This window comes from Sceloporus occidentalis, unplaced genomic scaffold (assembly GCF_023333645.1).
Source record: "Sceloporus occidentalis isolate IW3139 unplaced genomic scaffold, rSceOcc1.0.p SCAF_3, whole genome shotgun sequence".
In the NCBI taxonomy this organism is placed as follows: domain Eukaryota; kingdom Metazoa; phylum Chordata; class Lepidosauria; order Squamata; family Phrynosomatidae; genus Sceloporus; species Sceloporus occidentalis.
This window is the reverse complement of record NW_028316983.1, coordinates 213,987,650-214,013,997: the sequence shown is the minus strand read 5'-3', so window position 1 is coordinate 214,013,997 and position 26,348 is coordinate 213,987,650. Positions and strand designations below refer to the sequence as shown.

Sequence of the window (26,348 nt, the reverse complement as noted above, 5' to 3'; positions counted from 1 at the left end):
TCACATTTGACTGATACTAGCAACCTGCATGATCTTGTTCTAAATCAAAGCAGTAGCTCCTTCTGCATGCTCATTGATGATGTCTCCTGTAGGGCTTCCAGATTTCCTGCACAGCAATAAAGGGTCCATGAGGCAGTCCAAATAGGAAGAGAAGGGCCTCTCACAATGTCTCAGGGCTTCTGTGAGATTTTCAATCTCATGGAAACCCCCAAAACCCATGCCAATCTTGTGATGGCAGGCCAGCCATTGTGAGATGAGAATTTAACTCTGCTGCTTGGTGTCAGCCCAGAGAGGAGGAACAGTGGTGCTATGCCAGCTGCAATTCTATTTGGTATGTAAGGCCCAATTGCTACACACATGCCAGATGATCTGGTGGGAATGCAGCTGGTGTTAATGAAGATATGACATTTCGGGGTGTCCCTTTATGACTCTAACATGGAACCTGACTTTATAACCTCAAATATGGGATGTCCCATACAAAACAGGGCTCTTGGAAATCCTACGTATGGCTTATAAAACATCCTGGGGCATGTTCCACCCTGAACAATCAATTCCTGTGGAGGCCTCTTCATCATAGTATGTGCAGAAGGAGATCAGTAGTTGTGGAAAAGCTGTTTGTCATGGAATCTTGCCCACCTTCTTTCTTTAATTCAGTCTGAGAATCTCTGGTAAGCTTCTAAAGAGCCACAAACTTTCCTGAACAGAATTTAAAAAGGAATTAGAAGAACTTGGGAAAGTTCATTTTTATTTGACTGCAACTCTCAGAAATCCCCAGCCATATTTCAACGACTGAGTCTCTATAAGCTTATACTGTAGTAAACTGGCATATTCTGGGAATTGTAGGCCCGGTACATACGGGCCCTTTGCGATGCCCTCGAAACATGCTAGGGTTGTCTAGTCAAGGAAATGCAACATGGGACATGCAGTTATAGAAATAAAATATGTATGTAAGAGTCAGAATGACTAAGCATGAACAATTAAGAAATCACACAGGTGTAAAGGATGATATAATTTAGAAGTCTTGAGAGCCAAGGACAAAATTAAGGAATGTACATTGGTAACACCTGAGACTTGTTACATGTACAAGGTGATCAGATGATGTTCATGGGTTGGACTTGAGTATGGGATGAACAAAAGTCAACCAATCATTGTGAATGTACACACCCACTGGGTGGTAATTGTCTAGTGGGTGGTAACAAACATTTGCTATAATAATTGCCAGTTTTGCTAATGTAACTTGTGGGTAGTTGTGGAGTATTGGTAGAGTGTAGAGATATTGTGGATTGTTGGGCATATAGAGATAGTAACTGTATATAGTAGAATAAAGTAGATCTTTTATCTAAGACTACTGAGTTGTGTTGGTGTCTTGAGTGAAGATACAAGAACCAGCAGAATCCTGATGGTGTTTGGAGACATCTGAAGAAGAAGAGTGAGAAGGCTTGGAGAAGATTGTCAGGGTCTTCAGCCTATTCTCAGAAAACTCTGCTGCTTTGGGAGAAAGCATTAACCACTGGCCAAAGCTGGTCAGCTCAGCTTCAATAACAAGGTGGTGAGTTACAGCCGGAGGTGTAGAGCAACAACTCCCATCATCCCTGACACTGCCATTGTTACGTAAGCACTGCGTGGCATCTGCATGGTGCCACACGGCGCTTATATAACCAGTGCGCCAGTGGTGCATTCGTTACTCCACCACTGCGGCTTTAAAAGAACCTGCTTTTTGCGGTTTGGCGGCTGCAGCTTCCCTCTGGCAGAAAAACAAGCACCGGGAGTCCACTCTTTTTGGGTGGTCTGTCCCACGTCATAATCTAATAAAAAGGAATTCTTTCAAGTGTTCAGAACTAGCCTGTCAAAAGTAAATGACAAAACTACAGTACAGCATCTAAATGCAGCCTCCGTTATCCATCCAAAAGGGGATTCTGTACAGCTGTCATTTCAATGAGAGATGCAAGCAGAAGAGCCAGCTGTAATCATCACTTCATATCTTAAATAATGCTTTCTGGTAGATTTAAAGCCAGTAAAAGGCTCTCCTGGATGGATAGGAGTATGGAAAGATAAAGAATAGTGCCAATTGAACCTTGCTTAAATTTGCACCTTGCCATATTACAGCTGATGAGGCTATTAAGGCAGGTAAAACAAACACATTAAGCAGAAATGGCCCTTATCGTCATTCCCACTATTTATTATGAAACGGTAATGTCCTAAACCAGTCCCTTAGGATACATTAGTGTAGCATGTTTTTATTTTGGAAGAAATGAACATCCACTATAATGAATTCCAGAGAGATCATGGCATCTGGGATAAAATGAATTGCACCACTAGATATAAACTGGATACAGTATAAAAGTGGGGCTCATGTCCAGGGCTTTTCTGGAGCCTCTAAACCAGTGGTTCCCAAACTTTGGTTCTCCAGGGTGGGAGGATATGCAAAAGAGGATTAGTGTCTGCTTCAACTGCCAGAAGACCCAGCCAATTTGCCTTCCACCCTAAGGCCCTGCCACCAACAACAGAACAATAGACAGATTAACATGGGAATCATTCCTCCTTACTCAGGGTCACACAGTGTGTGTGTGTATACACATACATATACATACATACACACCCACTCTCTTCCAGGTCAGCATTCTCTGAAGATGCCAGCCACAGATGCTGGTGAAACGTCAGGAATAAACTCTTCTAGAACATGGCCACATAGCCCGAAAAACCCACAAAAAACTATGGATGCCGGTCATGAAAGCCTTCGACTTCACAGTATAGAAAGTGAGGTTTATCAGAAGCTTCCATGGACTGGGATTCCCTTCTAGTGTAAGTTTTCATGGACTCCAGTTCACTTCATCAGTTTGTTAACCTATGACTGTAACAATGTTGGGGAGCTGATCCATTCAGGTGACCCCTTCCAAACATTTTCTGGAATTACTAAAATAAAACAAAGCTATATGTAAGGCTGGCATCCGGTTCATGAATTATGATGGCCTAAGTCTGACCTGTGTCATCACAAATCATTTTTATAGTCATTGCATGGTCATAAAAGACGTATCATTCAACAACCAAAATTCTCCTTCAACATACCTTTTAAGCAGTGCAGCCCTCCTCCTCTCACAACACAACCATTGCCAGAGACCAGACAGGATAAGTGAAGATGTGTCCAGCTCTTCCGTAACTGGATTCACTGCAAGAGGTATCTGACTGCAGGGAGGGATGAGAAAGACTCCTGTCTGAGGGTGCATCTACACTGCAGAAATAACATAGTTAGACACCACTTTAATTGTCAAGGCTCCATCCTTCAGAATCCTTGGATTTGTAGTTTTGTGGCAGAGAAAACTAAAGACCTTGTAAAAGTACAAATCCCAGGATTCCATAGGATGGAGCTATAGCACTTAAAGTGGTGTCAAACTGCATTATTTCTACAATGTAGATGTACCCTGCGGGCCCTTTCACACTATACCATTGTAATGCTATATTCCACTTTAATTGGTATGATAGTATCCTATGGGGAAACGAGAAGTCCTCTCTAACAATCTCTCCTGAAACTGCAAATCCAAGGATTCGATAGGATTTTCCTTGGCAAATCCTTAAATTTTTCCTTAAAGTGAGATCATAGTACTGTAACTGTGAAATGTAAAAAGGCCCTGAAATATTGAAAGATCTCTGGCATTCAGTGTTTGAGACCATGCTGAGCTAGATGAACCAGAAGTCTGAATCTCTATGAGACTAGATGATGGTGTCAGTTTTAATTCTATGGGAAGACTACTATAATTTCCAGTGCTAAACTAATTAAACAAATGACTTGTGTAATTGTATGAACTATAGCCAATTAACTGAATAAAGAAGAGCCCTGAATGGAGAGAAAGAATACTTCTCCTTAGAAGATAGCACAGCAGCTGCAGCAGCAAAAATCAGATAATGACCTTTAAAAAGGAATTGGCTACAATTATAGGTTCAAGGTACCTCAGAGTAGTTAGTAATTGACAGAGCTTGAAATGTTCAGTTTGAAACTTAATCTGATAATGTTAATTATTAGATATTGAGGAAATAATTCCTTATCACAGCACAAATGACTGAATTAATTTAATTGATTGAGTTGTTATTTTATTTTATTTTTTTAAACTATTGGTTTCCAGGACACGTCATGGGATATATACTGAATAGCATAGATGTTGTCACTGTTGACTGTATATATCTTTGTTACTGAAACAAAATATACAATTACAAGAAACTAGTTAATTACAACAGTTATTAGCAAGTTGTTAGTTTCAGGCTGTACATGATAAAACTCTCTAAGTAGATGCTTATATTACTGTGTGTAAAAAAATTGAGAAGGTGTTTTCCAAGAGTTCTTCTTATTGTGTGCCTTCAAGTTGATTCTGACTTATGGTGACCCTAAGGTTCATGGGGTTTTCTTGGCAAGCTTTCCTTTACAGTCCTCTGAAGTTGAGAGAGTGTGACAGAGGGGAAATCACCTTGAACAAAGCTTGTCAAGAAAGCCTAAGGTCACTCCATGGGTTTCCATGACTGAGTGGAGATTCGAACCCTGGTCTCCTAGAGTCTTAGTCCAATGCTGAAACCACTATACCAAACTCTGATCACCCAGAATTTGTGAAAGATTTTGTATTTAGCTGTTGCTTGATTAGAGGCACAATTTAATCACCAATATTTTAATTGATAAAGGGGATTGATCCATCAATTAAATATTGCAGCACTAGTTATTCTCTGAACACGGTGGCTACAAATTCTTGCAAGCTGCTCACCCAAAAGAAGGAGCATACCTGTGATTTGCCAGCCAAGATATGAAACTCTTAAGGGTAAGAGCTGATTTCTCAGTGTGAGGTGTGGGATGGGGTTATCCCACATTTGATAGCATTTGACATGTAACATGCCTCTCAGTACAGTTGAAGGCATGTCACACTGTGTTTTGATTGAGGGATGCCAAGTTTTTGGTGGTATGTTGCAGCCAACAAGCCAGGTTCTCATAAGCCTTTCATTTCACTGTGCAGCATGCCACAATATGGAAAACATGATAGGTACGGATGGAAACCCCCCAAGAGCCAGATCTGTCTTGGAAGTGCTGCCAAAGCTATAAGAGCAAAACACAGAGGCAAAGATTGCTGTCCTTTTAAAATCAGGGAGAAGTATCTGCCTACTTGCCATTTCCATACAGTCACACAGTTGTGGAAATGATCCCCTGTGGTCACCTAGTACAACTTCTTGCCAATGCAAGAACAGGGGGTTGGTTGCTTTTGCTTGAAAATTAGTACATAAGAAAAATGACACAATCTCACAGATATAGCAGCAGATTACCGTTATGGTACACAGTAGTTTACTTGTGTAATCCCTTCTCACTGGCATTATACAATCACTTTCCTTCAATGTTGCATAGAATTATGCAGCTGGAACTATGATGATGAGCATGTGAATGCAATATCTGAGGAGACAAAGCAAAGTCGTTTTTCACCCTGAGATATTTTAGGTTTAAAAAATGTCATTGTAAGAGAGAACATCTATCTATCTCTTGTGTACTCAGGCAATTGGTTAATACATCTGGAGTTTATACAACACAAATCTTTCATCTATTTAAGGCACAGCTTCCAAATATGATACACTGAAACTCACTAATCTCTGTAAGTAGGTGATTTGTCATAGGTATTCATATGCGTGACATGTGTGTTGAAATCCAAATCTCAATTCAAGAATGAAAATCTGAGATGAGCTATCTACATTTATACACACTGGCAATGCTGGCTCAGAATAATCCAAGAATGACAATCTGACTTAAGCTGTTTGCTTTTATAAACCCTGGACATGTCTGCTTTGAAATTCCAGAAGACTGGCATCTCCTCTCTAGCAAGGTACAGCTTTTTTGTCACATGTTGACCTTGAAAGCTATGTTCATTTAGATGGGAATCTTGGATGATCTGGAACATTCACCACCTTGCAAAATAAAACAGTGAGCTGAGGTCAGAGAAGAAGGTAATGAGGTCAACTGATGTGAGTTTAATGAAGAAATAAATCACTGCCTATGAGTTGGACTCTAGCTGGGGAATTCTAGAAGTTGTGGTTCAAACTGTTCCAAGCTCTGTCAAACATTTATTGATAAAATTAACAAACAAAAAACGCTACTGGTTATCCGTAAAAGAAAATTTGTGTTTATACCAATTCTTGCTCCAGGGGGAAAACACATTCTGTTGATTTTAGGAGATAAGCTTGTTTCTTTCATGAATTGATTTATGCAGAATGAGTGACCAGAAAAATCAGTAAAGAAGCTGGTATTAATATGGCAAAAGCAGTCCAGGGTGGTAATTTTCTTTTTTCCTAACTAGTTCACAACTCTACTTCTAGGTTGTAATAACTGTCCGTATGAAAAGACATGATGTTCAACAAATCTGCAACATATCCATGAGCACTGAGTGTCCATCCTTGAACTTGCTGAAGGGTCTCTGCAATGAGTTCATAGTCTCTGGTAGACATTAAGGTAGACACTGTACACAAGTGGTCCCCAAACTGTGCTCTTTAAGGGATTTTGGACTTCAGCTCCCAGAATCCCAGACCATTGGCCAACATGGCTAAAGTTTAGCTAGACTGAGGTGTTGATCAGGTGAGTGGTGGCAGTGATTCTTAAAGTACCCTCACTAAAAAAAATGAAAATATATTACCAAAAAGAAGCAATGTATAGATGCATGTATCTAAACTTAGAAGTAATTACTATAATTCAAACAGAAATAAAATTCATCTCTTCATAGTGATTGTAATCAGGCGATCCATGTGCCTACTCAGTCTGCTATCTGTGCATTTATAGCCTCTTCTACTCTCTTCCTGTGAAGTCATTGGGCCATGCTAGCTTATTTTCTGTTGTTACAGAGATTAGAGCACAAAATAATGGATTTAAATTATAAGCAAAGAGATTCCACCTAAACATTAGGGGAACTTCCTAATGACAAGAGCTGTTTGACATTGAAGACTATTCCAGAAGGTAGTAGTTCTCTTTCATTGTAGGTTTTTAAACAGAGATAGAGAGGCCATTGTAGGTTTTTAAACAGAGATAGAGAGTGCTTTAGCTGTGAATTTTTTCACATCCAGAAGTTGGACATTTGGATTTCCTTCCAAGCCAGTAATTCTGCAATCATGTCATCAGCTGTACATGCATTAGTTCTTCTTCTCAGTGGAACAACTAATGTGAAGAGTGGGGTTTTTTTTCTTACAGTTTTATCTTCTAACTAACCTATGTTCTTTATCAAACAGTTGCCTCACATTTGCACATCCACACAGAAATATGTAAAACATTGCACTCTTCTTTTACACTTGTTCCTAACACCCCACATGAAGTACACAGGCTGCTCATTAAATCCCTTAGGTACCCATGACCTTTGGATAAATAATATCTTAAGAGCACATAACCTTCACCTCCATCAAAGGTTCCCTTGTCCTATTGGAGACACTCAATGACCTTTCCAAGAACATTCCATTTTGAAACAACCAGTCCTCTCCCAAGAACTACTTGCCATCATCTCCTTCCACATGGTGTATGGCTCTTGCTTGCTCTCAGATTTGTTCTCTAAGCATTTCAACCTCTCTTCCAACAGAGATGTTATGCCCTCAGCTTCTTAGAAATGGCAACAGCAACTTCTTAGAACATGGCTGTATGAATGTCAACAGTAAATTCACCAAGGAATTCTATGAGGCTTGCTACTAGGTAAATGTGTGTCAGATTACAGTTCTGTTTGAAGTGAAAGTTACAATTTGTCTGATATAGGTTGGCCATTTATACATTGCCAAAAAAGAGCAGTCATCACCCCGGTGGACGGTCCGTCGGTCCATCATCTATCTATCCATCTAGCCATTGATCTCAGCATATTTATAAATGATATCAATAAAAACACAATGTGTCTCAACAACAAGCATGCTAGATTAGCCTTATGTTCCCCTTTTGATATATTTTAGCCTGGTAGATCAGGGGAATGCTGTGGTATGGTGTATCTTGATTATAGCAAGTTTTCAACAAGAGCAAGTGGTTTCATAACTCCACATCTATAATTGTTTTGTTTTTTATGAAACTGTAGATGCAAGGCCAACACTGCACAGGTAAACGTCCCACAATTGGGGTGCTAACACAGAAAAGGCCTTTTCTGTTCAATACCAAGCACCAACTCTTCAAAGACTTCCATTTAGAAAATGAACTCTGAAGGTTTTAATTGATCGGTGGGTTCATACAAAGGTTAGGTCATCTATTTGATATCTGGGTCCCAAGCTATGAAACACTTTAACATGTCTTGCATGTGTTAAATCCTTATAGATATGTTGCTCTTTCTCTGTTTGTTTGTTAGAAGTTTCTCTCTTGAGCGTGCCAATTGAAAGATTGGAGAGAAAAAAAACATAGAAAGAAAAGCATGTACAAAATAGGAAAGATGATATAGGAACTCGAGAAAAAAGGTGAAAAAGCAAATATGTTATCTGCATACAAGGCTTGCCTGATGTATTATTTTTACCAGTAACAAGATACAAAATCCAGCATTTTGGATTCCATTTAGCTAATTTGAGTCAATAATCTGTTTGCTGTTTTCTGCATCAGTTTAACTTTCTGAGTAGTTACTAGAGGCAGCCTCACATATCACACATTGCCTTAATCTATTTGGGATGTTACCCGCAGTGGTGTGGTGGAAGGAGGGCTCACAGTGCTGAAACAGTGACACATTTTGATTGACAAGGGATAATGACATAATGTGCCACTCTCTCAGATTTTCTTGTTGCTTCTGAGCTTAGCAGCAGTTTTCAAAGTTATTGCTGTGTGCCCTCAAGTCATTTCTGACTTATGGCTACCCTAAGGCAAACCTATCACAGGATTTTCTTGCCAAGTAGATAGTGTCTTTGTTTGAGGCTGAGAAAGCGCGACTTGCCCATGTGGGTTTTCATGGCTGAGTGGAGATTCAAATCCTGGTCTCAAGAGTTGTATTCCAACGCTGAAATCACTACAGCACACCTGACAGATTTTTTTAAATATCAAGAATAAACAGTAGTGAGCTCTCTCTTCTGTTTGCAATGAAACTTATTTGGGTTGGCTTGATCCAGGGTGACATGAAGTCCTCATTTTCCAGGATCCCACATTTCAGCCTTCTCTCCAGGAGGAATTTCAAAATGTCCTCCATTTCGAGCATGACTAAGAACCATGATTTTCTAACTATATGAGAGTTTTTATTTAGTAACGTCAGACACTTTTCTTGAATGTCCTACATTTTGTGATACCTTGTCCTCCTTTGTGGTCACCCTGGCTTGATCCTGATGGGAAATTGGGACCCATTAGCTTTACATAAGAGTTTTCATATCCTGGGAGGAAGTGAAAACTTGAAAGAATGGGTTTCAGAAACCTGGACAAAGAAAGTCTGGGGGGGGGGGGGGGATACTGAGCTGAAGTCTTTATGCTGTTTGGGGACTGGCTGTACTTCTTTGTCATACAACCTCAGGTCTCTCCAGCTGAGGTCTAACTGAGATCCAATGTCGTAATCACTGTAGTTTGTAAGCTCACATAGAACATAAACACACACATACAGATATGGGTCAAAACTGCAGCCTGTGTTTTTGTGCCCTCCTTGACAGCACGGACTTCAAAATTTACACGCCACCACTGGAACATGAACATGTTGCACTGGAACACAATACTGCATACTGTGGACCAGGCAATTTCTGTCCACTAGAAGGTTGTATTTGGCATATAAATCTCAGTTGGTAAAAGGTGGTTCATGCCACAGATATCACCTAGGCTTCTAAAATTAGGGCTGGGTTTTATACACATTTCTATGTGTAGATAGTGTAAGGGATTAAATTGCCCCCTGAAAAACAATCTGGTGGGGCAGATAACCAGAAGTTAAGTCTTCACCCATTCTCCCCCCCCCCCCACCAGGATTGTACATTACAAAAGTGCACACATGGAATACGTAGGTGTCATGACTATGCAGTATACATTCATTATCATTGGCACCAGATTCGGAAGCACATTTAGTCTGAAGGCCATCACATTACATCCATGCTCCTGCTGCTTTATTGTTCACCCTTTGAATTAGTTCTTGCCCAATAGGCCATCTTCTCCAGTTTTACAAGATAACATTTTATGGGCTTTCTCTTTGCCCTCTATTTCCCAAAACAGAGAGATCCATAGATTTTTTTTATTATCTGTACAACAGTACTTTAAGACCCCAAGCATGGAAAGTATTCTCTCTGAACTTACACCCATGTACCTTTTCCTACAGCTGCATGGACTCAGTGTTTCAATTATAGAACTTACCCACATTGTTGGGCAATAAGTCAACAACTTGCATGCCTCAATGCTTGGGCAAGCAGCATTTGTTTAGCCATAAATTTAGAGGTTCTGTAGCCACCCACACACCTTTGTTGTCTGAGAAAAGAGATTATGATGCCCTCTTTTTATGATGTTGATCTTTTTAAATGGAGAAGTGCAATTCCTCACAAACAGCTTGTGTCCCAAGAAAGAACTGGGAGAAAAAGATAGCAGCATATAATAATTTGAAAAATATATCACTTTGACTTTCTCATTTGTTCTGCAGAATCATAGAATCATAGAGTTGGAAGAGACCGCAAGGGCCATCCAGTCCAACCCCCTGCCATGCAGGAAATCCAGATCAAAGCATCGCCGACAGATGGCCATCCAGCCTCCGTTTGAAGACCTCCAAGGAGGGAGACTCCACTACACTCCGAGGAAGTGTGTTCCACTGTCGAACAGCCCTTACTGTCAGGAAATTCCTCCTAATGTTGAGGTGGAATCTCTTTTCCTGCAGCTTGCATCCATTGCTCCGGGTCCTAGTCTCTGGAGCAGCAGAAAACAAGCTTGCTCCCTCCTCAATATGACATCCCTTCAAGTATTTAAATAGGACTATCATATCACCTCTTAACCTTCTCTTCTCCAGGCTAAACATCCCCAGCTCCCTGAGTCGTTCCTCATAGGGCAAGGTTTCCAGACCTTTCACCATTTTAGTCGCCCTCCTTTGGACACGCTCCAGTTTCTCAATGTCCTTTTTGAATTGTGGCGCCCAGAACTGGACACAATATTCCAGGTGGGGCCTGACCAGAGCAGAATATAGTGGCACTATTACTTCCCTGGATCTAGATACGATACTTCTATTGATGCAGCCTAAAATCGCATTGGCCTTGTTAGCTGCCGCATCGCACTGTTGACTCATGTTCAGCTTGTGGTCTACTTGGACTCCTAGATCCCTTTCACATGTTGTCTCCTTAAGCCAGGTGTCCCCCATCCTATATCTGTGCATTTCATTTTTTCACCCTAAGTGCAGTACGTTACATTTTCCCCTGTTGAAGTTCATTCTGTTAGCTCTGGCCCAGCTTTCTAGTCTATTCAGGTTATTTTGAATTTTGATCCTGTCCTCTGGAGTATTAGCTATTCCTCCTAATTTGGTGTCATCTGCAAATTTGATAAGTATTCCCCCAATTTTTTCCTCCAAGTCATTGATAAAGATGTTGAACAGTACTGGGCCAAGGACAGAGCCCTGTGGGACCCCACAGGTTACTTCTCTCCAGGATGAAAAGGTGCCATTGTTGAGCACCCTTTGGGTTCAGCCGGTCAACCAATTACAAATCCACTTAACAGTTGCCTTGTCCAGCCCACATTTTACAAGCTTGTTTGTGAGAACGTCATGGGGAACCCTGTCAAAGGCCTTACTGAAATCAAGATATACTATATCCACAGCATTCCCTTCATCTACCAAGCTGGTAATTTTATCAAAGAAAGAGATTAGATTTGTCTGGCATGACTTGTTTCTCTGAAACCCATGTTGACTTTTTGTGATTATGGCATTGCCTTCTAGAGCATACTCTAGAAAGAGTATGCTCAGTGGAAAGCATCTCTTTTCTCACAGGACAGAACTGGAAACCGTATTAGGAAGGGTCCATGGAGCCTTTAGCTCTTAACCTGAAAATACTATTCTTGTAAAGAACATCATTGGAATTATAATCTACTCCTGTAACTGCAACTGATTAGAAGTTTTTTCACACACACACACATCTGTTGTTGTTGTGTGCCTTCAAGTTGTTTCCAACATGTTGACCCTAAGGCAACCCTATCACAGGGTTTTCTTGACAAGTTTCTTCAGAGGGGGTTTGCCATTGGCATCCTCTGAGGTTGAGAGTGTGAATTGTCCAAATTCACCCAGTGGGTTTCCATGGACATAATGGGATTTGAACCCTGCTCTCCAGAGCCATAGTCCAATGCACACACCAATACACATACATACATTCAAATACCTACAGCTGAGTTTGGCATATTCCTATTACTATTTCTTTGTTGTACAGGAAGTTTTCTTACTGGAACTGAAATTTCTTTGTCTTATTCTACATTCTGATAGTTCCATGAATATAAGAAGCTTTAATGAGTATTGTGTGTGGTGTAGTGGTTTGAGTGTTAAACTATGACTCTGGAGGCCAGGATTTGAATCCTGACTCAGCAACAGAAACCCATTTGGTGACCCTGGGTATGTCACAGCCTCAGAAGATGGCAATGGCATACCTCCTCTGAAGAAACTTGCCAAACAAACAAACAAAAACAAGGAAGAGACACTGGTTTCAAAAATTAAGGGCTAAATGCCACATAGATCTTGATATAAATTAACTGTTACAAGTTCCCCATCCTTTTTTTAAAGAAAATAGTCAACTTTCCTTCTGAATGTATCCATTAAGGAGTGCTCTACAGTTTGCATGGAAAGACATGTTTCTCACTACAAAGAATACAACAGTGACATGGCTGGCATTCTCATATAAGACATATATTTGAACAAGCATTTTTCTCATGAGTACATGATGATTAAACACAGACACGAGAAATCCATATTTGGTATTTCGTGCTGAATGTGTTAAATTGCATGTAACTGACATACATTTGATGAACTTGATAGCTATGTTAATCATGACTGGCAGGATGTATCAAAGGCATGCACTACCACAGCCAAACCAGACATCCAGGAATGGACACAGTTGACACACTTGCCTTACAACAATCTTCCATTGTAAATCTCTTCAAATGGTAAGAACACTATTTGGCTAACACAAATTTTGCTCACATCTTGAAAACATAATACATACAGAAGCATGTGTAATGGCTTGGGGAGCTGTTGAAGTGGTCCTGATAAGCAAATACTCTCTAAAAATATATACAGGTGTACAGAAGATTAAAAAACAGAAACTCATATTTACCTTGTAGAGAGATCTTGTAGCACCTTTGAGACAAAGAAAGAAGTTGACAGCATGAGCTTTCGTAGATATGATGATTAAATGCTCACACAAAATATCCATATTTCGTCTACTTCCCGAGATGCATTTGGTGGAGTGGAGTATTTTACCTTACCATCATTCTGTCTCTCCTTCAAAAAGAGCATAGTGTTTAGTCACTATCATAATCCTAAATACAGCTTCCTTGTAAATCTCCTGAACATTACAAACACAGTGAAAAAGATGGGGCATGGAACATACCAGGAGAGAGTGGGGGGAGGTTCTTTCAAACACCAATAATTTCTCGTCAGATTTCCAGTTTTGTCTGAGTTCATATTAGCACCTTCTATAGCACTTAAAAAGGGGGCGGGGGGCTGTTTAAAAAGTAAATTCCCCATATTTGCACATGTTGTCCACAGGACATCTAGCAGGCTTGCGCATCTCCAACTGTATAGTCAGCCCTCTTTCTCCATGGATTTTGCATCCATGGATTCATCATCCATGGTTTGGGAGTTTATTTATGATAATCAATGTAGAGTTAGTGAATATGGAGCAGTTACTATCTTTATATTATAACTTTAGGTTACAATACAGAATGCCAGCCAATATACATAAGTGTTGTACTAATAAAACGAGAGCCATTGTCGTGTAGTGGTTTGACCATTGGACTATGAGTCTGTATCCCAAAGTTCAAATCCCAGCTCATCCATCAAAACCAGCTGAGCAATTCTGTGCACATCATATTCTCTCAGCCTCAGAGGATGGCAATGGCAAACCCTCTCTGAAGAAACTTGCCAAGAAAAATCCATGACAGGATCGCTTTAGGGTCACCATAAGTCAGAAATGTCTTGAAGCCACACAACAGCAGCAAACATTAATAAAGACATTTTAAAAACTGTATTTACATATTTATTAATTGTCTGAATGGTTCCCTTAATGTATATTCGAGAAAACAGAGAGCCTGAGAAAAAAATTCATCTACATTTCATTTCTCCCCAAGAGGCAGCAGAGGGCAGCACCTGCTACTGAATTGTGGCAAGCAGCCACATCTACTGTTTTAGTGGTTAACTGTTTTAAGGGCATCCTTAGAGAGAGGACTACCCACTGATTGTCATTGCTAATGGCCTTAAAGTCAACTTTGGCTTATGGCAACCCTAGAAATGAGAGTCCTCCAAGTCATCCTGCTATCAATAGTCCTACTCAGGTCATCCAAACGCAGGGCCATGGCTTCCCTGATTGAGTCTATCCACTTGTAATGTAAACTTCCTCTTTTCCTGCTGCCTTCTACCTTACCAAGCATTACTGTATTTTCTAGTGAGTCAAGTCAGAGTGTGGTGGAGTCAATGCACGGTAGTGAAAGCTAATGCAACAGTAGCACTATAGCACTTGACATTTTCACACAATCATGCAATCATGCAATAATTGTGACATAAATACCAAATAATATTGCGATCACATTCCACACACATCCATAAATAAATCATTCATGCTGAGATTATGCCTTTTACTCCTGGTTTATTTCCTCATCTAAAAATCTCCAAAATGTAGTAGAGTCTTCTCCTTTAGAGGTTTGTAAACAGATGGGTGGTCATCTGTGGGAGTCCTTTGATTGCGTATTCATGCATGGCAAGGAGCTGGGCTGGACATCCCTTGTGGTCTCTTCCAACTCTATGATTCTATGGGGCTCTACAAACTGCCCCTAAGGGGTGGCCTTTCCTGGCTATATTAGGACCGCCGCAACCTTATGCCATGGCCCTGATCCAGCTTTTGGAGGGAGAAAAAAGGAGCTGCAAAAAGTGGCTCCTTTTTGTGCTCTCCAAAGGGTATCTTAGCCATGGCAGCGCAGCTGTATGGTGCTGCATCATCTGGACACAGCGCTGGAGGTGCGCCATGATGCCGCTCACCAAAATGGAGCAGCACGCAGCATCATGGCAGAGTCAGGGCATGCATCATCAGGACACTGCACCCTGACTCTGCCCATAGGCCTATAGGGCCTTTGTCTTCAAAATGAAACAAAATGACCCTCTCATAGCCCTTCATATAGACAAGGACCCTGTGATTGTAGGGCAGGGGAATATAATACATTGCTTTAATGCAGTGTGTTGTGTTTTCATTGTTTTGTTTAAAAACACTACTTTTAGCTAGTCAAAATTATTCACAATCTCCCTGCCAATGTTAAACACCTATGTTATAAACGATTCCTGGGGCTCTCCATATAAAAAACTGTGCACTGCAAAGTAAGACACACAGCCACCACATCTATCCCTGATCTGGAGATTCAGCATGGACACATCTCCCCTTGTTTGCTGATCATTCATCCTTTCTTGGGGAAAAGGAGCAAGAAGAAGATCCACAAAATTGGTGGCAGCTGAGGGCTCCTAGATCAAGGAAGAGGTGAATCTATTCCAGGTTTTTGTCTGAACTTGTCCAACATACTCCTTGGAAGAATTTAATTTTTTAAAAAAAATATTCTTCAAGATTATTATTCATTCTGATAATATATCAATACTCTCAATATCCTTATACAGTGAGGTCTCATTATCTATGGGGTTGCCATCTGTGGATTTGAACTTCCACAGATGGCAAACCTAGATGTTCGCAATGGAGGTGCATGCACATAACCATGCTGCCATAGAAGGCAACATGACTTGAGGTCCCACGTTTTTTGTTATCCACCGGGGGTGGGGAGTGGAATGGATCCCCTTAAGATAATAAGGGACAATTGTAATAATAAAAATTCAGAATAAATATTTACTTTGTTTCCTACGACATTATTGCCTATTATTATTATTATTATTATTATTATTAACCTTTATGTATAAAGCACTGTAAATTTACACAGCGCTGTACATACAATCTTTATTATTCAATTTAACCTAGAAGCTGTTTGTCAAAATCCTATCTAAACTTCCCTGCTTCCTTTCTTGCTTTTGTTGGCTGTTTAAATCTTTTTTTTAAGTACTATATAGGAGCCTTCATTAGTTTCATATCTTAATCCAAAAGAAATCCTTGTGTATTCTACCTTTAATCTCCACAAATCTTCATTTCCAACCCAGTAGAATTTTTAGTGACCTCTTGTCTTATTTCCATCAACTGAGCTTTTTCTATCATATAGTCATTATCTCTGGTATGGAACCTTTTCCTTTATGTATAACAACAGTATTCTGTTCCTATAGCCATTTAAAATATATTGTCAAGACCTGCCCACATGACTTTTCAATACCTTAATACCGGATGCTAGTCCTCCTCAAATTTTGCAAATACCACTTATTAATCAGACAGATATTCCAACACTATGATTCTATGTTTCTAGGTTTGTCCAGTTCTAATCTGTTTGCTAATTTTATCAGCCAATCATTTGTTGTCGATAACTCCTTGGCTTTCCATTTCTTGGCAAAAAGTACTGTATATGGGCTGTTGTAATTATCTACAGCAATATTCTCCAATATTGCCTTTCATCATTTTGGCTTACCATATGTGTGATGTTTAAAAGATATAATTCTGCATACATCAAAAAATTAATTCCTAATATCTGATTGACTATCATAAGTATTTTGGACTAGAACTCCCTTGTTTTAGGGCAAGTCCACCACATGTGGAAGAAAGAGCCTATATTGGAAAATGTGGAATGGATGCCTCAAAGGAGAATATGAAATAGTTGTTTTGCATTTGAACAGATGGACCAGTTGTCCTGTCAGTCACAATTGGTTCATGGCATTAAAGGGGTGTGTGTGTCTAGGATTACCTAAAAGATTGGCAGACAAGGCAGAGAAAGGTCAATTCTCTTCAAGCTAGTTACAACGCCAAGATCTTTTTACTCAGCTGTCGCTGTGCTCACTCACACTGAGCAAATATTTTTCACACCCAGAAAACTGACATCAATTATCTGATACAGTACAAGATACTGTAACATGGCTTGCTGATGTAGTAAAGCATACAGTAGCATGCTTTTCCAGATTAGATCCCCTTCACATCTGCCTATTAGGATAAGATTTATGTTTCTCTTGGCTCTTATATGCAAACATTTGTTTATTACACATGTACAATTGATCTGGTTCAAATCTGTTTGATCTTAATGATGTAATTTCTTCATATTACATTGGAGAAGAAGTTCCATTTTTAAAGAAATCAAGAATCTAGGCAGACTTGCTAGATCAGCAGCAGCAGCAGAAACCCCTTCCCTACTTTTATAGGATTAAACATGTGCAAATTTTGCAAAGAATAAGTCTGAAATTGACAGGATCTGATCAGTTCAGGATTCTTCTCATCAAAGTTTCTTGATGCCACAGAAACATGTTTTTCGACCATTTCTGGAATATTAGTAAATACTGTTCTCATACCTAGAGAATAACTCTGAAAGATTTCAGGCCTGGTTAGCCAGGTAATATGGCAACCCAGAGTCATGATACTGGCACTCTGCTTCCTGCTTGCTCCAGGTGGCTCAAGTGTTACCCAAAAAGGTGGGAGGGGACTGGGGGGGGGTCTCCACAAACTATGTCAGCATCTTTAAATATGTGGGGTATTGCTTGGCTCAAAGGGTGCTTTGCAAGAGCCTGGGTATTGTCTTGAGGATTGTTTTCACACATGTGAGAGAACTCCAGATTTGACAAAATAAAGAAAGTTTTCTTTTGAAATTCAACACACACACACAATAACAATTCAAACAGGCACACCATTCAGAGCTAACCAAAATAGAATATGGAAGATGGATAGTGGAGACTGAGGGTTGTAGAGAGGTAATATTTACCAATCCTGTAAGAAAGACTCTCTGTGTACGCACAGGAGTTGAGTTGAGACTGATATTTATACCTGATATCTACCCTAGGGATACTTAGAATCATAGAATCATAGAGTTGGAAGAGACCACAGGGGCCATCCAGTCCAACCCCCTGCCCTGCAGGAAATCACAATCAAAGCATCCCCGACAGATGGCCATCCAGCCTCTGTTTGAAGACCTTTAAGGAAGGAGACTCCACTACACTCTGAGGGAGTTTGTTCCACCGTCGAACAGCCCTTACTGTCAGGTTCCTCCTAATGTTGAGGTGGAATCTCTTTTCCTGTAGTTTGCATCCATTGTTCCGCGTTCTAGTCTCTGGAGCAGCAGAAAACAAGCTTGCTCCCTCCTCAACATGACATCCCTTCAAATATTTCAACAGGGCTATCATATCACCTCTTAACCTTGTCTTCTCCAGGCTAAACATTCCCAGCTCCCTAAGGCGTTCATCATAGGGCATGGTTTCCAGACCCTTCACCATTTTAGTCGCCCTCCTTTGGACACGCTCCAGTTTCTCAATGTCCTTTTTTAATTATGGTGCCCAAAACTGGACGCAGTATTCCAGGTGGGGCCTGACCAAAGAAGAATAGAGTGGCACTGTTATTTACCTTGATCTATACACTGTACTTCTATTGGTGATATTGACCAGTGTAACAAAAAACTGATGGTATTCACACAGAACCAACAATGGGATTCTGGAATAACTGATAGTTTTAATTTTGGATTAACAAAACACTGATTGGGTTTAGGACAACTCATGTAGTTGGACAGAGAAATTGGCTGGGAACATGGCAGGGATAAGACAGGAAAACTGGTCTTACTTGTCCTTGTGCAATGAGACCTCTTTGTCTCTTTGTGCAATAGGGTATGAAGCATGCCTGGAGGAGGAAGGAGTAATCAACACACCCATTTAACCTTTTTCTCGATACTACGCTAGGTCATCCACAAGTGTTCTGGGCCACGCTCCTTTCCCATCAGAAATTTCCCTGTGTTGGAAAGGTCATTGTGACCTCTTATCACATGCCAGGCTCTAGATATGAAAAATATGAAGAGCCCTATATATGGTGTGGTTATGCAGGGTGTACTAATGCAAGCACATAGATCCATTGGCTCTCCCCTCAGCTTCTTGGTGCACAATCTTGAACAAGAACAAAAAAACATGCATACACCTTCAAGCAGAGTCAGAGACAGGCAAACACCTTTCTTTCTTGGCACCAGCTGGAAATGGTTACAGATAGATTGACAGACTTTAAAATTTCCTAACACACACAAATCAAACCTTTTTCCTCCCATGTTTGCAAATTGGCCAGCAGAGCGTGGCTGGGAGATGGGATGCAGCCGGGATTCGGTTGCCAAGCGATGTTGGTGGCATAGGCAGCATTTTTCATGCAATAATTCCTGACTGAATCTCATAAGCGACTGTAATCCCGTCAAAGGTAAGTCGTGCTTTTTTGCCACACAATAATCTCCTTAGCCATCCCATCCCCAATGCTTGTCCCAAAGCATTTTGCTGCCTGATGTGAAGAGCAATGTTCTATACACAGATTGAATAGCATGGACTGGCAGCTGAATCTTACTTTAACACAAGACAATTGCTTTGAGTCCTAATTTTTTGGAGAAAAGTGGGAGAAGAAGAAGAAGAAGATGAAGAAGAAGAAGAAGAAGAAGAAGAAGAAGAAGAAGAAGAAGAAGAAGAAGAAGAAGAAGAAGAGCCTCTTCCACCATATTTGAGGCAGCAGGACAATTAGGAAATAGATCATGTGGCATCCAGGACAGGGCATGTGACATGCACAGCCCTGTCATAGAAAGGAGGTAAATGGCTTGGAGTCTGCACTTGCCTTCCTAGAATTTTATGTCGTGTGGCAGTTTACTCATGCTGAAACTTCAGCATATTGTGTTTTATGGATCAGTGCATCTGTCTCCCACTCTGCCTTCATTGATAACATCCCAAATCTATCACTTCATTTGGCTGCAGTACTTTGGCTTACCTCAGTTGTGTTTGGAAGAGTCTACTGAAACTTATTTGAATGTAAAATATCATTTTAAGGTCCTGTATTGCATTGGAACATGTTTTATGGGATGGGGTGGGGGTCCCTGGGACATTCCAGGGGCCATAGAAACTGATGAAATCACACACTCACACACCATCTTTAAGAATACCAGGAGCAGCAGACATAACATCTGATTCTAAAAACAGATGATTATGTAGAGAGAGGTGTTTCAACCTATTTAAAAGGTGAATTGACAATTCTAGCAGGGGTAATTTATCTTTTTTTTGGGGGGGGGGCGGTGGAATCAGAAGTTGTGAAAACAGGTTTGAGAGACTAGATATGACCCAAGGGCTGCACTTTGCCCTGCCTTGATATACATGTGTGATGACAAATCCAGCATGGGCAATGATGCAAATGAAATGTCCATGTCTATATCTACAGTTGCTCGCGTCATTCAGGGACATCTGCACAAAACTGATTACAAGCCTGTAGTTTACTCATTAGGCATTGTAAATAGTTATAATGTAATACTATGGCCCAATTTTTATGTTGGGCAAGGGTGGAAATCAGGGATTTAAAACAGCAATTATCCTGTGTAAAATGTGATATCGCAATTAATATTTTCAGACACATTGCTATTAAACAGGCAACAATCAGGAAATAAATAGTAACAAATTATTTTTGGTATTTCCCTGTGAATGATTTGTTGATGTATATTGCCTGTTTACTGCCCGATTGTTGCTTGTTTAATAGCAACATCATGTGAAAATCCTAACTGCGATATCACATTTTGCATGGGATAATTACCGATTAGGCAAACCTCCAATTTTGCCCGATTTTCCCCATGGGACAAAGTCCATAGACTGCCAAAAATGCAAAAACATTAAAATACACTCATCTGGAAGTTGCCAAATGTTCACTTATATGCTCTTAAGAATGGCTAGTTTTAAAAAGGTTAAAACAATGCAAAGAGGTGTGGTGTACTGTTGCATACTTCCAGGAGGGGCAATCCTCATTTTTTCCTTTCTCTCTCCCATGACTGTTTGAGGAGGTCAGAAAAAGATGGTCCAAGGGAACTTGGGAATTCAAGTTGCCACGTGAGATTTTCAAGCTGCTTTTTACTGCGTCTGATCTTTGGTTGATCTAGTTTAGTACTGTCAACTCTAACTGACAGGTAGGTTCTCAGGCAGGATTCTTTCCTAGTCCAAGCTGGGGATCACTGGTTTTACCTGGCAATCTCCATTCCAACACTAACCCTCTTTAGCATCCAAAATCAGACAAGATTTAACATATTCGGGGTTGTATGGGGAAAGCAATTAATAGAGATACACTTCTGGATCTACAGAACTGACAGCTTTTTAAATAATGTTCTCAGACTATGGCCCTGTACAGACAGGCCAAAATAAAGCTGCTTTGGATCACTTTGGAGGTATGCTGTTTAAATGATGCGTGCATCCTAAGAGTCCGGAAGCCGCGCCAAAGCCACCCTCCAGTCCTAAAGACTTGAGCATGGCTTTGACATGGCTTCCGGACTCATAGGAGGCGTACATCATTTAAACAGCATACCTTCAAAGTGACCCAAAGCAGCTTTATTTTGGCCTGACTGTACGGGCCCTATAAGTAGAATCATATCTACCACATCCATTTTCTTGAATCAAATGTAATAGTTTTATAAATGTGACTAAGAAAAATGATGGGCTCATGAAGAATAGTTCAGAGCCATTGGAATCCATAATCTGATATTCAGAATCTATATGTCATGACTCTTAAGAGATTATGAACAAAAGTACTGACAGGATAAAATCATCCAGCTAGGTCTAGATTTATAATACCTCCTATTCATATTCATATTTTTGGAATACTAATGAAATACTTCCAATTACATTTTTGCTTCAGATGTGCAATTCTTACCAAGATAGCTTATGCTATAAGTTCTCAGCTAAAATATATTTTCCTTGGCTCTAGATTAACCATCCCGGCCCAGGTTCCCTGATTCCCTCATTCCTCCCGTGGCCCCATCTTAGTGATGGTTGAGGATCAACAGAGGGATATCAGGGGTTTTAGTTTTTAATTGTTGTTTTTATGCTTTGATGTTGTGTTTTTAATATGTTATACTGTTTAATACTGTCTTAAGGGGGGGAGGGATAAAGTGTTTTTAATTGTTGTATTTTATATTTTACTGTTGTCAACCGCCCGGATTGGTTTCCCATAGGGCGGTATACAAATAAATATTATTATTATTATATTATTATATATGATCCAAAAGCTTTTGTTATTCCACTGAACAGCCCAAACTCATGTCCATTTTACATGTTTATAATAGCAACTATCTTGGTAGATATTGCTTTGGGATTTTCTGGAAAGAGACTCAGCTTTGAAACATATAATCTAATGAAACACAGAGCAGAAACACTTCTAAGCAAGAACAAGTGCAACATGTTGATTAACTCATATACTGTACCTAATTTTCAAATTAGATATCAGCACATAAAAGCTGTCCTTACAGATATGTACAAGACAGAATGCCTACAAGTCTATAGATGGTTTAAAGAATAAGGGTCATGATGGACAGTCCAAAGAGACTGGCCAGATACAGAATCTGTACGAGACAGGACTCTTATGCTGTTGTGAAAAATACTGCGGTGGTCTAGCTAGAGAATATGAAAGGAGGAGGAGGGTCTCAAGGCATGTACACATACAAGCATGCACACACCCTTGAACAACAACAACAACTGCAATGGGGAAGAGTAACAACTGAATTACAAATTGGTGAATTGGTTGTGGAGCCAAATGTGCAGTGATGATGTCACCCTGTGAGACCTATGGAGGACCCCTAGGAAGTCCTGGAGGCTGATTTTTTTCATTGAGCTTCTGGCTATATGGATGTAGACAGATATTCTTCCACCTCCACTGTTCCTTGAGACATCAAATGTGGCTACAGTGACACATACCTTGTTTACATCCTGTTTAAATTGCTGTACTCTATATGGGTCTGCCTTTGGAAACTGGTCAGAAACTGGTAGCCAGAATGCTCACTGGAGCCAATTATAGGGAGCATATATCTCCCTTGTTGAAACAGCTCCACTGGCTACCGGTTCAGTTCCAGGCATAATTCAAAGTGCTGGTCATGACCTTTAAAGCCCTGAACAGCTTAGCTCTGGGCTATATCTGTAGCCATGAGAACCTGCAAGGGTCCTAAGATCTATGGGAGAAGACTTTCTCTCAGTCCTGCCCCACATCATAGGCTTGCTTGGTGAGGACACAAGAGAGAGCCTTCTCAGTAACTGCTCCCACCTTCTGGAATGGGAGATTAGACTGCCCCCCTCCCTGCTTTCATTTCACTGGCAGGCAAAGACATTTTTATTCAAGCAAGCTCTTAATATATAATCATATCAAGGAGACTTTTATATGGTGTGTGTGCTTTAGTTATGTTTTTAATTTTGCATGCTTTATGTACTGTTTTTATACTGTTTTTGGCTAGATGGTTTTAATTGTTTTGACATTTTTATTGCAAAAGTTTTAAAGTTTTATCTGTGAGCCACTTTGGGGGTCCCTTTCTGGGAGAAAGGTGGCATAGAAAATATATATATATATAAATAAATAAATGCACATAGCATTTCCCCTCTTCCTACCACTATCACCTATGCTGACATATTTACACTTGTGTAGTGTATTGGTATAGTCTGAATTGTTTTAAAATGAGGACCAGATAATGTAATCATGACTTTAAGTGAACTGCAACAATATCTCACAAAAAGATGGATCTGCAAAGTATCTGCTCTCCAACCTATTGAAGGAAACATCCTAGTGAATATATTAATGTGCATGCTTCACTTAATGTCACCACAATACAGTAAGTCAAAAACCTTAAGGAGTGTCTGTTACTAAACAAAGCTGCCAAAGGAAAATAGATGCTCCCCCCCCCCCCCCCAATCCTCACTTTAACATTGCAAGGGCTGTTGTAAGCCCTGACAGCAGAAGAGCTAGTTGTTGGGTTCAGCTAGGAATGAGAAGTACTCAGTGTCTTTCAGAGCTGAACAAGAAACCCCCCCCCCCAAAAAAAAAACTTGTGAAGTATAAATGAATGCATATCGTGTTGCAAGCATGTTCAGACAATGCAGAATCTTGAAAGAACACAGGGTGCTAATGACATTTGGAGATCAGAGGCAGCCAGCAACACTTTCCATGCTTGTAATCTGAAACAGGCATTATGGTGTCATAGCTAAACTATCTGTGCCTGACCTCCTTTTTAGACTTATTAGATTTATTTCCCATTACATCTGTGTAAAGCCCTGCATTTGCAGGCATTAATTTTTGAATAAACTGGGTTAATTGGAATGTTGTTCAGCAATTTTATCCAAATATTTACAGCTGGGCTGATCATCCAATTACTTTCATATATAAATAAGCCTATACAAACAGACTCCTGAAAAATAGGAGTGCAAACTGAGACCATTTTCCTTCTTACGGCTCATTAATTAGCCTGTTACCTATAAGGGGGAACAAAGCAAAACTTGGTTCAAGATACTTAGGACAATTTGCAAAAAAAAAACCAATTTGGTAAAAACCTAGTGGGAGCAAGGTGTGTTATTTGTTAGACCTCCTGAGCCTGTTTATTGCTTAATGTCACAGGTCGCGTTCCCAGTTGCCTATAAAGCGGATCATGAAACGAATTAAGAGGTGTCGTTCCCACTGATGCCTGAATTAGTTCCTCAATGCCCCAGAATCGTTTCCACTGCGATTCGATTCAAAATCGAATTATATCATATAATTCGAATTAGACGCCTATAAACCGGTTTTAAAAAATAGTAGGTTATAACGCAGGTTATTTTTGAAAGCGGGGTATGATTCGCGGTATCCGAATGGGAACGAAAGGGTGTCTGATTCGGGAACCTGGAGATGGGAGGAGCAGCGCTCAAGGGGCTGGCCTGGGGGTGTCACCTTTTTGTTCTCTTTCTGCATTGCCAGCGCCATTTTCTTCAATTCGCATAGACTTTCCCCCGGTGGATTGCAACCTCCCCTCTGCTCCTCATTCATAGACCAATGTGTGAGGAGAGCCATTGAACACAATTTTTAACTATTCTTTTTTCTTTTTTCAACTCTGCCTGAGCGCCTGAGCAGCAGATGGGCTTTTCAGGACATGCCTGCTTGATCGCCCCCCAGACAGCCCAGGGAGCAATGGGGGAGGCAAAGGGATTTTTGGGAAAGGAGACTCCTTCCAGAGGAACTAAGGGATGGGCTTTGCAGGACATGCCTGCTTGATCGCTGCCCCCCCCCCCCCCCCAGACAGCCCAGAGAGCAATGGGGAAGGCAAAGCGATTTTGGGGAATGGAGAGCTTGGACGTCCAGGGATCTGAGGGGGGGGGGATCGAGCCTTATCTTCTCTCTTCCCCAAAGATTCTCTCCCCAATAATGATGCCCGCTGCCTTCTCCTCCTTGATCCGATTTGCCAAGCCTCCTTCTAGTCTGGGGAGACACAACAGAAGAGCCTTGGATGCAGCCAATTTTCATTGGCTGCCCTAAAAATAAAAAAAAAACCTAGACTTGTGACATCTGAAGCCTACGCGCTTGATTGACAGCTTGTGGACACAAATGGGAACGGGGAGCAAGTTAATCCGCTTTAAAATAAAGCGATTTAAAATAAATGGGAAGGAAAACAGGGTCTAAATGAATCGAGGTAATTTGCCACTTTTGGTAATGGAAACGATGGAAAAAATTCAAATTATTCCCGGAACATAATCCGAATCGGAATCGCACCAATATAATCCATTTTATCTGCCAAGTGGGAATGCCCCCACACTTTGCAAGGCTGGGGAATGCATTTCTTTCCAGAAGTTGTTAGACCAAAGATCCCATCAACCTTCAGACAACTTCCTTTTTTGATAGGAGCTGCAGGACAATAACATCTGGAGGGCCATGTGTTCTCCACCTATGCACCAAAAACTTGTTGAGTACTTACTTCTTCATAAGTGCACTTTCATCTGCATGAACTAGAACTGTTGTGTAATGTCCATATGCAGTAGAGAGTTGCTATTATGTTACAAAGCGGGCAAAGTAACTGATGTGTACAATGTGTACATGTGTACAATGTTCATTGGGGTGAAATGCATAACAGTGCACAATGTGCAGTATGCAGTGATGCATATTGTGCACTGATGCCCACTGCCCACTAACACACAGTATTATGTGCAGTGATGTGTATTGCACACCAATGCACATTGCCCACTGATGCATATCGATCATGATGCATATCAGGTGCTCTTACCAGTGTCTCACTATGCATCTTCACAATTCAGTAAAGGGATTTCTTATCATCTCTGCTATGTAGCTAGCTGTACATAAAGTCACACAAAGTAAAAGGTCTA

General features: G+C 40.5%; 1 protein-coding gene across 8 annotated transcripts in view; it reads right to left on the bottom strand.

Moving 5' to 3' along the window:
* The window catches only part of LOC149317464 (carbonic anhydrase 3-like), an 86,024-nt gene that overhangs the window by 45,508 nt on the left and 14,168 nt on the right, over positions 1-26,348 (bottom strand). For 6 of the 8 annotated variants that reach the window (XM_089517556.1, XM_089517550.1, XM_089517553.1 and 3 more), the window contains 3 exons: positions 13,204-13,370; positions 5,296-5,419; positions 3,067-3,183 (listed from right to left, as the gene is read on the bottom strand). The gene's annotated coding sequence lies outside the window, so the exon portion shown is untranslated. Of the gene's footprint in view, positions 1-3,066; positions 3,230-5,295; positions 5,420-13,203; positions 13,371-26,348 lie in introns of all 8 variants that reach the window. The other 2 variants (XM_089517552.1, XM_089517551.1) reach the window with 2 other exon arrangements.